The sequence below is a fragment of the Equus asinus genome, chromosome 2 (genome assembly GCF_041296235.1).
Source record: "Equus asinus isolate D_3611 breed Donkey chromosome 2, EquAss-T2T_v2, whole genome shotgun sequence".
Classification (NCBI taxonomy): domain Eukaryota; kingdom Metazoa; phylum Chordata; class Mammalia; order Perissodactyla; family Equidae; genus Equus; species Equus asinus.
Window position 1 is genome coordinate 192,399,703 of NC_091791.1, and position 15,089 is coordinate 192,414,791.

General features: G+C 38.5%; 1 protein-coding gene across 9 annotated transcripts in view; it reads left to right on the forward strand.

Annotated features, from left to right (window-relative positions):
* ATL1 (atlastin GTPase 1) overlaps positions 1-15,089 on the forward strand; it is an 84,194-nt gene that overhangs the window by 54,310 nt on the left and 14,795 nt on the right. The window lies entirely within an intron of this gene.

Sequence of the window (15,089 nt, forward strand, 5' to 3'; positions counted from 1 at the left end):
CAGCTTTTCTCCCCTGAACCCAACCCTAGAGGTGTCACAGAAACCGGAAGAAAATTGATGAATTTGTCACGTATAAAAGCTAAAAACAAGCAAGACTCCTGGGACAAGAGAAGGTGGTTGCAAGCCACAGCAAAAGCTGGCTAAGCACCAGAGACAGGCTGTTAGCAAGGCAAGGTTTTTAGAGATGCCTTTTTCTTTTTTACACCCTGACCTGCATAAACCATTACCTGCTCCATTGCACTGAGGTAGGGATCAGAAGAATAGCAACCAGCTCAGCCTCTGCTAGGGGTGCCGGGGTAACATCAGTGCAGTAGCTGAGCTTGGGTTGGGTAGAATAAGCAGACTATTGGCCCTTCAGTGCTCCCTCCGCCCCGCACCCCCCCCTTTAATAGACCAAGAACCAGGAGACTGTAACCAAGTCAAACAGCCCTTGAAAACAGTCCTTGGAGGAGGTACAGATTAAACACTGAAGACTGTCCGCCTGAAACATGCCAGCTTCAGCCTAGGCTTTCAGGGGACCCTCAAGCTGCCCCAGAATTTAGCCCCTCCCTGCAGACACACATCACCAGTCAAGGTGAATTCTGCCTGAGAGGAATGTGAGCACACAAGGAAACTGACCAACTGAAAAAGGGCAAAGAGAATTAACGGCTCAGGTGGCAAGGAGTTTAAAATGCACTGTATTAGTGATCTATTGCTGTACAACCTGTCATCCCAGAACTGTAAGAATGTATTCTCTCACACAGCTCTGGAGGGCCAGGATCTGGAGGGGCTGAGCCTGGGTTTCTCATAGTTGTGCTCAAGATGTTGCCATGGAGACATTCTCTAAGACTTGACCAGAGGGTCCACTTCCAGGCTCACTTAGTTGCCCGCTGGCCGGAGGCTTCAGTTCCTCCCCACGTGACCCTCCCATGGGGCTGCCTGCAGCAGGCTCTCCCAAAGCAAATGCTCTCATTGCAGGAGAGTGACCAGAGAACCTGCAACCTTTATAACCTAATCTTGGAGGAGAAGACACCATCAGTGCTGCTAAATTCTGTTGGTCATTCACCAACCCTGGTGTGATGTGGGAGGGAACTACACAGAGGATGGAATTCCAGGAAGCAGGGACCTGGGGGCCTTCTCAGAGGCAGACGACCATAAGGCATATCAAGTATTCTTAAATAAGGGATGAATAGCTCATGCTTCCAGTAATAGAAGATTAGGTAATTTGGATTAAGCTTCTTCCTGCCAATAATCACAAAAACTTGACAGAAAATTAAAAATTTGTCTGAATGAATGAGTATTAACAAGATAGTAAAAAATTGTTGAGCCCCAAGGGAAGATGGGGGCCGATGAGGGGATAGGTATTATGTAAACACCAATCGGAAGAAAGCTAATGTGGCTACTTCATTTACTTCAAGTGAAGTAAACTTTAAGAAAAAAGCATTACTAAAGATAAAAATGGTAGTTCTTAATAATACATGAGTTGTAAGTAAACAAATTAGTAAATATGTAAGCAAATGTAAACAAACATTGTCTATATATGAAATAAAAATTTCTAGTTTATGGTAGATAAGAAGAACCAAAATACTGGACAAAATAGTATGTGCATTTTGATCCTTATATCAAGCAGGAGGAGCATTAAAATTACCTAGAGTTTAAAAGCATTTATGTGATAGTTAAAAGTTCAAGGGTTGCCACAAGAGTAATAGAGCTCGAGTATATTGTATCCAGGGCAGTAGAGGTGAAAATGGTATCAGAAAAGAACAAACAAATAAAACACGTAAATACTGTGATCACTCAAAGAGAACAAGAGAAAAGAAAAGGGAAGCGAGGAGAAGAGGGACAGAAAGAAAGCACAAAGCCGAGAGGCACAGAGAAGGCCTTGTGCAAGTGTGGCACGACTTCAGTAAGGCAGATTGACATCACCAGAGAGACCATCAGCGTTTACAAACATGAAAACCCAACTGTATGCTATCCATAAAACATATGAAAACGCCAGAACGTGCTCATTTGAAAACAAAAGTGTGGAAAAAGATGCAGCAGGCACATAGTGAAAGAAAGCGTGGGTATCTATATAATGTGAGACTTCAGGTCAATAAACATTAGTTAGAATAAAGAAGTTCATAATCATAAAAAGTTCACTAGGAAGATAAAAGAATTCTAAATTTTTATGTCAAATAGCCCCAAAATATATAAAGTAAACATTGCTAGAGGGGCCGGCCCAGTGGTGCAGCAGTTAAGTGTACATGTTCTGCTTCGGCTGCCTGGTTTCGCCGGTTTGGATCCCGGGTGCGGACATGGCACCACTTGGCAAGCCATGCTGTGCTGGGTGTCCCACATATAAAGTGGAGGAAGATGGGCATGGATGTTAGCTCAGGGCCAGTCTTCCTCAGCAAAAAGAGGAGGATTAGTAGCAGATGTTAGCTCAAGGGCTAATCTTCCTCAAAAATTAGAAGAAAATTGCTAGAACCATATGAGGAAATTTATACTAACATAGCTTTCCTAACTGTTCGTAGGTCAGACAAATATTAAATTAGTAAAGATGGAGAAGATATGAAACACAGGGCTGACACACTTGCTTTTTTGGACATGTATACCTAACAAACAGTACACATTGCTCTTCACCGTCAGGTGCATTTACAAAAATTTACCACATACTAAGCTACAAAGCAGGGCTCCACAAATTTCAATGGATTAAATTGGATAATCTAGTTAAAAGTTAATAAGAAAGTGCTCATTAAAAAATGCATATTTTGGGGGCCGGCCCCATGGCCGAGTGGCTATGTTTGCGTGCTCTGCTTTGGCAGCCCAGGGTTTCGCCGGTTCGGATCCTGGGCACAGACGTGGCACCGCTCATCAGGCCATGTTGAGACCGTGCCCCACATGCCACAACTAGAAGGACTGACAACTAAAAATATACAACTGTGTGCTGGGGGGATTTGGGGAGGAAAAAAGCAGAAAAAAAAAAGAAGATTGGCAACAGTTGTTAGCTAAGGTGCCAATCTTTAAGAAAAAAAAAAAAAACGCATGTTTTGGAAATTTAAGCACACATTTAAAAAATAATTTATGAGTCAATCAAAATCATAATAAAAAATTGAAAATACTGAGAACTGAATGCTTTAAAAAATCATGCATGTTGAAAATTAAATGTTATAATGAAAATAGTGCTTGGAGGAAAAAAATATAGCCCTAAATGTTTATATTAGGAAACAAGGCAGAAAATTAGTGATGTAAGCACAAATTAAGAGAAAAAAACAACAGAAGAACCCTAAAGAAAATAAAAGAAAAAAGTTAGATAAGAGCTACATGCTTCAAGATGGATCAATCTTAGGAACATAACATGAAGTGAAAGCTAGTTATCTCTGAAAGACTATGTATAGTATGATGGCATTTTTAATATAGTTCAGAAATGAGCTGAACTAAACTAAATGGCATATTGTTTAAGAATACATATACATATGTCATAAAACTACATTGAAGGCAAAATTTAGGACAGTGGTTAACATGTATGTTACATATGTTATTTTGCAGTTGTCGTAAAATGTTTAATCTTTAAAAAAATCAATGGTATGTCTCAAAACCAGCAATTACCAACTAGCAAATGTAAGTTTTTTAAAAAGGATAACATTCACAATAGCAAGTAAAAAAAAGCTTTGGCAATTAGCTACCAAAATATAAGACCTTTATGGAGAAGGATTCAAAGCTCTATTAAAGATCATAAAGGAAAATTTATATAACACAGATAAAATGTGACTCCAGATGGGATGATTTAATGTCATAGAGAATTTAATTCTCCCCAAGTTAATCAATAAACTCAGTGCAGTTTTGATTAAAATTACAGCAGGACTTTTTTTTTGAGAAATCTGACACATTTTTCTGTGACTTACATGGAAGAATTAAGTTCTGTTTTGATTTAAGTCAGTTTTTAAAAAGGAAATCCAAACTGGAGGACTAAACACAAACTAGAAAACCATAAGAATGAAAGTGGCATGGTTCTACAGATACAAGAAAAAAGCCCAATGGAACGAAACAGTTCAAATATGTCCCTGTATACCTGGAAACCGGGTATTCAATAAAGGTGGTGTCATAAACCAGTGGGAAATGGACGGATTAATAGCTGGGGTTTGGAAAAACTGTCACTGTTTGAAGAAAAAGTTGGATTTTTACTAAACACCACATCTAGAAGTGAGCTCCAATTGGATTAAAGAATCAAGTATGAAAGTTAAAACTATAAAGCTAATAGAAGACAATACTGGAGAATTTCCTTCTGAACTGGGGTGAAGAAACATTTATTTACTAAGACTCCCCAAAATAAACCATGGTGTGAAAAATTGGTGGATATTACTACATCAAAATAGCATATTTCTGTTTATCAGATGACTCTACAAGCAAAGTGAGGGGGTGGTAGTAGATAGGGACAATGTCAAAAGTCAACAAGGGATTAATGTATAGAATATATAAGGAAGTTTTGCAAATAAGTGAGACTTGGACACCAGTCAACAATCAGCAAAGGAACCACTGCACAGCTATTAGAATGGACAGATTCCAGGGCACTGGCAACACCACAGGCTCCACAAATGAGGATGTGGAGCAGCAGGAGCTCTCAGTAACTGCTGGTGGGGATGCAAATAGTACAGCCACTTTGGAAGACACTTTGGTGGTTTCTTACAAAACTAAACATACTCTTACCATATGATCCAGCAATCATGCTCCTTGGTACTTACTCAAAGGAGTTGAAAACTTAGATCCACACAAAAACCTGCTCACGGATGTTTTTAGCAGCTTTATTCATAATTGCCAAGACTTGGAAGCAACCAAGATGTCCTTCAGTAGGTGAATGGGTAACTATGTGATACATCCATATCTGATACATCCAGATGATGGAATATTATTCAGTGCTAAAGAGAAATGAGCAATCAAGCCATAAAAAGACATGGAAGGAAACTTAAATGCAAAGGGAGCCAATCTGAAAAGCCTACATTCTGTATGATTCCAACTATATGACATTCTGGAAAAGGCAAAACTATGGGACAGTTAAAGATCAGTGGTTGGTGGGTATAGGGGGAGCAAGGGGCAGAGAAATGCATAAGCAGAGCACAGAGGATTTTTTGAGCAGTAAAAATACTCTGTATGATACCATAATGATAGATGTATGTCATATATGTCGTTATATATTGGTCCAAACCCATAGAATGTACAACACTAAGAGTGAACCCTAAGGCAAACTGTGGACTGTGAGTGATTATGATGAGTCATTGTAGATTCATTCTTGGTAAAAAATGTACCATTCTGGTGAGTGATGTTGATAATAGGGGAGTCTGTGTGGAGGAGCAGGTGGTATATGGCAAATCTCTGTACCTCTGTACTTTTCTCTCAATTTTATTGTAAACCTAAAACTGCTCTACAAAAATAGTCTTAAAAAACACATTAAAAAATGATAAACAGAACTTAATTTTAAAAACAGGCAAAGGATATACAGTCACGTGTCACTTAATGATGAGGATACATTCTGGGAAATGTGTCATTAGGCGATTTCCTCATTATGCAAACATCATAGACTGTTCTTAGACAAACCCAGACGGTATAGCCTACCACACAGCTAAGCTCCACACCATTGGATTATGCGGTCTGTCGTTGACCAAAACGACATTATGCAGTCATTATGCAGTGCCTGACTGTATAGACAGTTCACAGAAAGGAAACCTGAATGACTAACATATTTTTGAAGGGATGTCAACTCTAATTGATAATCAGATAAAAATTAAAACAATGACATATCACTTTACACTCATTAGACAGGCAAAAAGTACAACACAAGGATAATACCAAGTGAGAGCTAGGATTTGGTAGATGGGAGCTCTCAGGCTCTGCTGGTAAAAGTGCAGATTGGAGCAGCCATTCTGTGGAACAGGGGAAACATTCCAGGATCTTCACTATAGCATTATGGAGTGGTAGTGGCAGGAAGTTGGAGGCTACTTAGGTGCCCATCACTGGAAGATGGGTACAGAAAGTAAGGTAAAAAGCATACTGTGGGGAGTTTTGCAACATCCAAAGGCAATGAACCTGAAGTATATAGGGGGCATGAATAGACTGTTAAAATTCATACTGAATTAAGTAGGAAAAAAGTTTATCTATAACACAATACTATTTATGATTATTTAAAACACTTTATGTACACAAGATAATGTACATTAGAATGGGTCTGGTTGAAGGCAGACAGTTGAGGAATGGGAGTGAGGATCTGGGAAAAATATGATGAAGCAAGAAAGATGCCTTTGGGTGGAGAAATTGATGGTATGCTGTAAGTGCAGGATATGAATCTCTCCCTGAGGTCTGGGGAAGGTGGTGGGAGAGGAGTCGAAGTGGAATAACCAGATCCTGTTTGCAATCTTCTGTATGGCTTATAATACTTACTAGGCTTTGTCTTTTTTTTAAGTTATTTAATCATTTGTCAGGTTGATAGTTGAAGTGTTGTATGGTAATTAGGCTATTTGCTTTGATTTTTCTCTTCTCTGAACTTGTTACTCAGGACCCGTTGGCATAGACGGGGGAACGCCACTATAAATTTTAGAGAGGAATTTTGTCTTACCAGCAGGTGTCACTGCTTCTTACACTTTGCCAGATCTACTAAAACCAAAAGAGGTCAACGAATGCTCTGATAATAGTAGATAGGTAGGTAGATAGAGTGATAGAAAAAACTTTGAGATCATCATTTGTTGGCATGAAATGTTAGAGAAAGGACAAAGCTTTGCCTGGATGAGTCAACAATGACTCCTAAACAGATTTGGACTTATAAATCTAAGTATCTGAAATTGAAATAAGAAACTTAGTAAGTAGCAAAAGTGGCTTCCAAAGCTATTTAATAGTGTTTAAAATTAAAGCTACCAAATTCAAAACAAAACATACTACACATCATGAAATTAAAAGATAAAATGCAAATATATATTCAAATCTCAGAACATTTAAAATATTAGCAAAATAATTCACATTTAAATTAGAAAAAGCGTAGAGAGAAAAAATTCCAGAATAAAATAACTTACATAAAAGTTCAATTAATTCAGCAAGGTTTTTTTTAGCAGGTCACCACTTTTATCCTCATCCTCCATCTAAGAAGATAGCAGCTTTATTTATTCAGATAAAATTGTGGCAAAATTTTAAACATTGCCTGAGAAAGTAAGGTGAGGGATAATGAAATATAGAAAATAATTTTTTCTGCAAAGAATCCTAAAATTTATATGGAACATCAAAAGACCCTCAATAGCTAAAGGAATCCTGAGGAAAAAGAACAAAGCTGGAGTTATCACACTCCCTGATTTCAAAATATACTACGAAGCTATAGTAACCAAAACAGCATGGTACTAGCATAAAAACAGACACACAGATCAATGGAACAGAATTGAGAGCCCGGAAAGAAACCCACACATATATGGATAGCTAATTTTTGACAAGGGACCCAAGAGCATACAATGGAGAAAGGAGAGTCTCTTCAATAAACGGTGTTGGGAAAACTGGACAGCCACATGCAAAAGAATGAAAGTATACCATTATCGTACCCCAAGCACAAAAATCAACTCAAAATGGATTAAAGACTTGAATGTAAGACCTGAAACCATGAAACTTCTAGAAGAAAACATAGGCAGTATGCTCTTTGACATTGGTCTTAGCATATTTTCAAGAGCCATGTCTGACCGGGCATGGGAAACAAAAGAAAAAATAAACGAATGGGACTACGTCAAACTAAAAAGCTTCTGCACAGCAAAGGAAACCATCAACAAAATGAAAAGACAACCTAACAATTGGGAGAAGATATTTGCAAACCATATATCAGATAAGGGGTTAATATCCAAAATATACAAAGAACTCATACATGTCAACAACAAAAAAACCAACAACCCAATTAAAAAATGAGCAAAAGATCTGAACAGAGATTTCTCCAAAGAATGTATATGGATGGCCAACAGGCACATGAAAAGATGTTCAACGTCATTAGCTATCAGGGAAATGCAAATCAAAACTACAATGAAAGATCACCTCACTCCCATCAGAATGGCTATAATTAACAAGACAGGAAACAACAAGTGTTGGAGAGGATGTGGAGAGAAGGGAACCCTTGTTCACTGCTGGTGGGAGTGCAAACTGGTGCAGCCACTATGGAAAGCAGTATGGAGTTTCCTCAGAAAATTAAGGATAGATCTACCATATGATCCAGCTATTCCACCGCTGGGTATTTATCCAAAGAACTTGAAAACACAAATGCATAAAGATACGTGCACTCCTGTGTTCATTGCAGCCTTATTCACAATACCCAAGACTTGGGAGCAACGTAGGTGCCCATCAAGGGACGAATGGATAAAGAAGATGTAGTATATATACACAATGGACTACTACTCAACTGTAAGACAAGATGAAATCCAGCCTTTTGTGACAACATGGATGCCCCTTGAGGGTATTATGCTGAGTGAAATAAGTCAGAGGGAGAAAGTCAAATACCATATGATCTGACTCATAAGTAGAAGATAAAAACAATGACAGACAAACACATAGCAACAGAGATTGGATTGGTGGTTACCGGAGGGGAAGGGGGAGCGAGGAGAGTGAAAGGGGTGGTTAGGCACATGTGTGGTGATGGATCGTAATTAGTCTTTGGGTGGTGAACATGATGTAATCTACACAGAAATTAAAATATATTACGATGTACACCTGAAAGTTATATAATGTTATAATCCAATGTTACTGCAATAAAAAAATATTTAAAATTTTAAAAACACAAGATCAAAGAAAAAATAAAATAATTTGTTCTAAACTAATAATTTCACAAATTTAAAATAGAAGAATTCTTAACTCTGAAACAGAGTGAAATTATAAATAATAAGCGAGGTGTATCTGAGGCAGTAAAAGTGAGGACATTTAGCCAATGGAATGAATAGCTGAATTAACAGATTAATTTGATTCTTAAATCAAGTCAATTTATATCAAGCAAACAAAATATCTGTCATTGTATTTAATAACTATTTTTAAAAAGAGAACTAAAAGCTAAGTGAATTCAGTTTAAAAGCAAAAGCAAAGTTTAGCTAACGGTGTGTTGGTAAATATTTACCGCAGGCTGCGGGGGAGGGAGGAGGAGGGTCTGATCTGGAGCGTTTGCTGGTTTCTGTGGTGTAAATACTTTTACCATGGCCAATTTCAAGCTACTAACATGATGTCAGCTGACTTGTAAGATTCCTCAAATTTTAACCACTGTTCTTTGCAAGCTTATAAGAGCTAGTTGTGAACAACTTAGCACACTGAGGAAGTTTAATCCATATTAAGACATAGTATGCCGTTCTCTATGTGACATTACTTGTTTTGCTCACTATGAGCTCCTGAATCTTAACTATAATAATCCAGCAGTAGCTACAATCATCAATGTAATTTTCTATAAAAACAACTAAGTTCCTTGGGTTCTCTACCTTAGGACTTCAACAGGTTTGGTTGAGAATGACTCAGTACATTTGCATTAATTTAAACGTGATTGTATGTAATACCAATGCAGATTTTACAAGGACTTTGGATAATAATTTCCAATTTGCTTTAAGAAATTCATGAAAATATCTTGTCAGGTGTGGTAGGAGACTTGTCTCTATTTGGGTCTATGAATTTTTCTTCCGTGGTCATTTGGACTTGGGTAAGCCATACCTGGCCCCACATTGCTCTGCACTGAGATGATTACATCCTTGGGTCAGGATCCTTAGTACTAATTATGGGAATTTTTTGGATTGTTAAATATTATCTGAAGTTCATTTTAAATGGAGTTTAATTTACAGACTGTTTTTCAACACCAAGAAAGGCTGTCTTCCTCCAATGCTCTCTGCTGGACGATTGGCCACTAGCTACCTGCTCCCCCAAGAAAGGCTTAGTTCCCATTTGTGTGGCTCTGCAGCTTTTTCTGTGTGTGCTTGTCACTCCTGTCCTCTCAGTTCTGCTGGGCTGTGGTGGAGAGGGTTTTACTTGTTCTGCGAGGTTGTGATAACAGTGAATTTACTTTGGGTCTGAGCTGAAAATGAATTCCTCAGTTTGCTGGAAATTGGGCTCTAAGATGCCTGTGTATTATGCCATTAAGTGTGCCCTTTGGCTGTGGCAGCCCAGGAGTTTAGTGTTTAACCATTTCATGTCCTCTAATTATATGGACTACTAAAGTATGGTCTCATTATTCACTCAAGCCAACTTCTTAGATGTCAAACATTTCCAAGTTGCATTTCTACATGGCAGGTGTGTTTATAGGCCAGTCTGCAAAAGCCTATTTAATCTATAGCAAGCTTAAATACTAGCCATGATATTCGTGAACCCTGGTTCCTTTAAGCCAAAGCTCTGTTTTATCCAATTATTCCTGGACCTCTCTGAGGCGTGGAGCCCTGAGACAGATAGATGGGTGTGCTGGCAGTATTTAGGTTGTGTGGCTAGCAGAGAAGAGATGGATTTTCATGAGATCTGCAGCCTTGGTGATAGACACAGAGCAAGGTTTTTTAAGCACCTGAATTAAAATTACCTTGGGAGCCTATTAGTTTGAATTTCTGAGCTATACCCCAGTTTTATTGAATCAACTCTGTGTGTTGGGACCAGGGAATTGGCACTCTCCAGGTCATTCTTAAGCACTCAGCATTTGAGGACTGAATTAGCAACTGGGCACACCCTGGCAGAGGGCTTGTATGGTACAGGAGGCTCTGGTAACAGAGAGATGGGGTGCCATTTCTGTAAACAGGTGGTTAGTAGACTAAGGTCTGCATGTAATAGGAAAATAAGAAGGATAAACCCTAAAACACTTTCCTGCACACAAGCTTGAACCTCTTCTCTCAGAAGCCGTATTTCATTCTTGAGTGTGTGTTTTAGGACTGTTCACATCTATTCTCTTCTCTTTCATCTCCTCAGTATTAAGTACTCTGCCTTCTGGATTAGTGAATTCATCCCAGTTTTCTCCCATAGCATTTTCACTAACCATTTTCATACACTGAAAGGCCCACTAACACCCTAGGCCTTAGAAATAGATTTGAGTCAGGGCCGGCCTGGTGGCGCAGCAGTTAAGTGCACACATTCTGCTTCGGCGGCCCAGGGTTCACCAGTTTGGATCCTGGGTGCGGACATGGCACTGCTTGGCAAATCGTGCTGTGGTAGGCGTCCCATATATAAAGTAGAGGAAGATGGGCACTAACATTAGCTCAGGGCCAGTCTTCCTCAGCAAAAAGAGGAGGATTGGCAGCAGATGTTAGCTCAGGGCTAATCTTCCTCAAAAAAATAAATAAATAAAAGAAATAGTTTTGACTCAACACACACATACGTGCGCTCAAGCAAACACACAAACACGCAGTAACTGTGTGAGGCAATGGATGTGTTACTTGTGTGTATGTATCACCATCTGTGTATGTATTACATCATCACATTGTAGACCTTAAACTTACCCAATGTTATATGTCAATTATATCTCAGTAAAGCTGGGGAAAAAAGATTTGAATCCTCTTTGTGAGATAAAGGTGAAACTCAATTCTTCATGTTCCTTTTGGTAGAGATGTAATTATCAGTAAGCAGATCAATCCATACCAGTTTTGAAGTTAATCTGAAGATTGCTGGAAAATAACAGTAGAGGAAGCGTATAATAATGTAATATTATAAACCTTCTGTTTCTTCACAATTTCTCGTTCAAATTGGGCCTACATATGAAAAACTAGGAATTATTTTACTCTAGTTTCTTAATTATGTTTAAGGACCTTTTATTTCCATGATTTACGAATGTTCATCTACAGAATACATTCTTTGATAGTGATTTCAGCTACTTTGAAACACAACATCCTTGGTCAAATATCTGTGACGACTGTAACTGCCAAGTCATAGCAGAGAAATCCATGACTTCACTGAGAGAATGGGAAACTATTGTTTGTCTGCTTGGTCTGTAAATCAAAGGAAAAGGACAGCTGTCTTGGAAAGTCCCCTTACCCCGTGTTCTGTCCAGAGAGCAGTGTGGTCTGAGAGCTGCCTGAATTAGAATGAGTATTCCTCTGGCTGCATAGAATGAGGTCAGTGAGGAGACCAGGACTCTCCCACCGTCCTCATAGAGGTACAGAATTGTCCAGAGGACCTACATACCCAGAACAATTCATTGAGCAGTTGTTTTGTGCCAGACGCTGTGCTAAGTATGTTTCTTACATTATTCAAGTAAATGTTCATTATCTTTATATAAACAAGTAATGTTGTTACTCCTTTATTTTGTTTCTCTTTTTTAACTGATGAGGAAATACTGAGGCATAGAGTAGTTAAGAAACTTGTCCCTGGTCACATATGTCTGCGAGTTGCAGAGCTGGCCTTCAGCCTAGGCCTCAGGCTCAAGGCCCTCGTGCCTCACTACTATCCTATAGGGCCTCTCCTCCTCCTCCTATTCCTAGGCACGCATTGAGCTATATCTTCTGGTCTTTCATTTGAATATGCACATCCCATCTCACAGACTAAATTATAAATACCCTAAAAGCAGGAGCTCTGTAATTTACCTTTTTTAGTCTAGAGCACCTGCTTTTTATACAGCAGATTTTCTGTTAATGTCTGAGGCTGTCCCCGATTGGTTGGCTTCCAGTGGGCTGTTGATTGAAGTGAGTTGTTACTTAATCAGATGGGTTTAAAACAAGTTCTAGGGTTTACTTGCTACCTGCAACTGAAATTAGAATGGAAATTGACTGATTAAACAGATTAAGAACGAGTTTGGGTATTTACTAACTCCATGGCTCTAGAACAGTTAGTCTTTTCCTGGGAGCTTAGGAGTATTTTTACATATTTATGATGGATGTGCACATAAATTTAGCATTATATTTCAGCTAACATTATTTCGTACAAGCTTTTTATGCTGGCATGTATTGATGCATTCCACATATTTGTAATATTAATAACTATGTAATATTTTACCATATGAATATGCCATAATTTGTATTGCCGTTTCCAATTGTTGAGCATTTGGATTTTTTTTTTTCGATTTTTCATTATTGCTCGTAGTAATGCTATAACACTCCTTTTGAATAATTTCCTAAAGGATCTAGTCTCCAAAGGGAAGTTCACAAAGGTTATAATGTTTTTCATGATTAAAAAATTTTATGATCAGTTGTAGGATATGCACAGCATAGTCCATCATTTGCCCCAGTGCTTGACTGGATTTAATTCATTAAAAAAGGTATTTATGACTTCAAATATTTTTATCTGAACAAATTAGGATAGTTTATATTCTTGATTTCTGTCTCTACCTGTATGTGTGAACAGATCATTCAGCAGGGTGGAAAAACTTAAGGCTTTTGAAATAAGGACTGAGATTCATAGAATTCCATGCATGATAAATGGAAAGCATGCCAATTATCTTGGGAGGGGCTGGGGCCAGCGGGTGTGCTGTGGCTGGCTCATGCCAGCTCCTGAGAGCTAATTAGTAAATATTCAGGAATTATATTAGCTTGAAATCGGCCATGGTGGGCATATTTACACAACAGAAATGGTCAAATGCTACAAATCAAGGCACTTTGTTGTTGTGGGAGAGCCAGTTTAACAGCACATCGCTGGATGGGAGAGAAGCATTAGGCAGAGAAGCTGGGAACTTGACACTATAGAGAGATAGAGTGTAGATTGCTAATTTGAAAAAGTAAGACTTCGTATTTGATCCTGTTCTACACATGGTTCTCATTATGTCGACTTGGGAAGATGCCCAGTGAAAAAGACCAAGAAATGAGACTAAAACCTCCCAAGAAAAATGCCAAAGATAGCCAAATCCACATACTTGGTTTCATTTATCCTGGTTCATGAACCTCTGTTTTGCAAAAGTTGCATCCTAGCTAACCTCTGTTTTCAAAAGACGTGTTTTAGGTAGAAATGTTCTGAATACAAATTGTATTTATTTTGACAAAAATGAGCATCTGTTTAAAGATAGTGAACTATTTAAAGATAGTGGATATGGGTATTTTTAAATTGTCATTTTCACAAGACTCTCTCCTCTCCCCACAAGAATCCAAAAAACCAAAGAAAAGAGGAGAGGCTTCACCTTAGTGAAACAAGAAATATCCATAATGCAGACTAAGATGTGTCCCTGTTTAAGGAAGGAGGATGTGAGCCCAGGATTTAAATCCAACAAGATTGGCTTTTGAGAATAAAGAGCACAAACTGTTATCGACATGTAAGAACGCAAAGAACATTGTCCCATGCACCATTGATGAGAAATCTACTGAAGAATGAGTTTCAGGCCACCAAAGAGGACCTAACTTCACAGAAGGAGGGAGAATCATATCCTGTGTGCCTCCGGATGAAAGAAGACTCTGCTTCCTGTAGTATTGCCAGAGAAATAAACCCTGAGTCATATTAAGTCTCTGTATCCAGCTGCCAATCTGCAGGAAATCCAGTGGACAAAAGAACGTGTGAACTGCCCCATGAGTCAACAGGGTCCAGGCCAGGGGAAACCAGATCAGATTCCTAGGTTCTTCAACAGATCAGCTAAAAAGGATGGAAAAGCAAACTGTCGATAAAAAGAGAATGAAGAGACATAGCAACAGATTTTAATGGGCCAGGACTAAAAGATTCATTTAGAAACTCAGAAGATATAAATTGTTAGAAAGATCATTTAAAGATAGCTAATTTCGTAAAAATCATTCTTATTTTTTCTCAATTTCTTACATTTTTTCAGAAACTAAAATTTGAAGTATCTCTAACTTATAAAAACATGCCTTACTCAGCTCTCAGATCATAAACTTCATGTTTTATACTTCAGTTTGAGGCAGTGCAGCAGGGATGTTGAAGTAAGACCCAAGTTTTTACATGCTAGCTCTGCCATCTCTGGCCATGTGCCTTTGGACAGGTTACTTAGTGTCAAGGTAGGGGGGTGGGGTGTGGAGGTGAGTTTTATATATCTCTTCTGAAAAGAACAATTAATTGTAACCTGTCTCTTTGGGCTGTTGCAGGAATACATGGAATATCCTGTGTACAATTCCTGGTATTGTGGTTGGCTTACAATAAGCACTTAATAAATGAATGAAAGCTACCGTTACTTTGGTTTCAGTAGGTCTGAGGTGGGCTCCAAGAATTCTGTACTTTTCAAAGCCTCCCAAGTGATTCTAATGATTGTT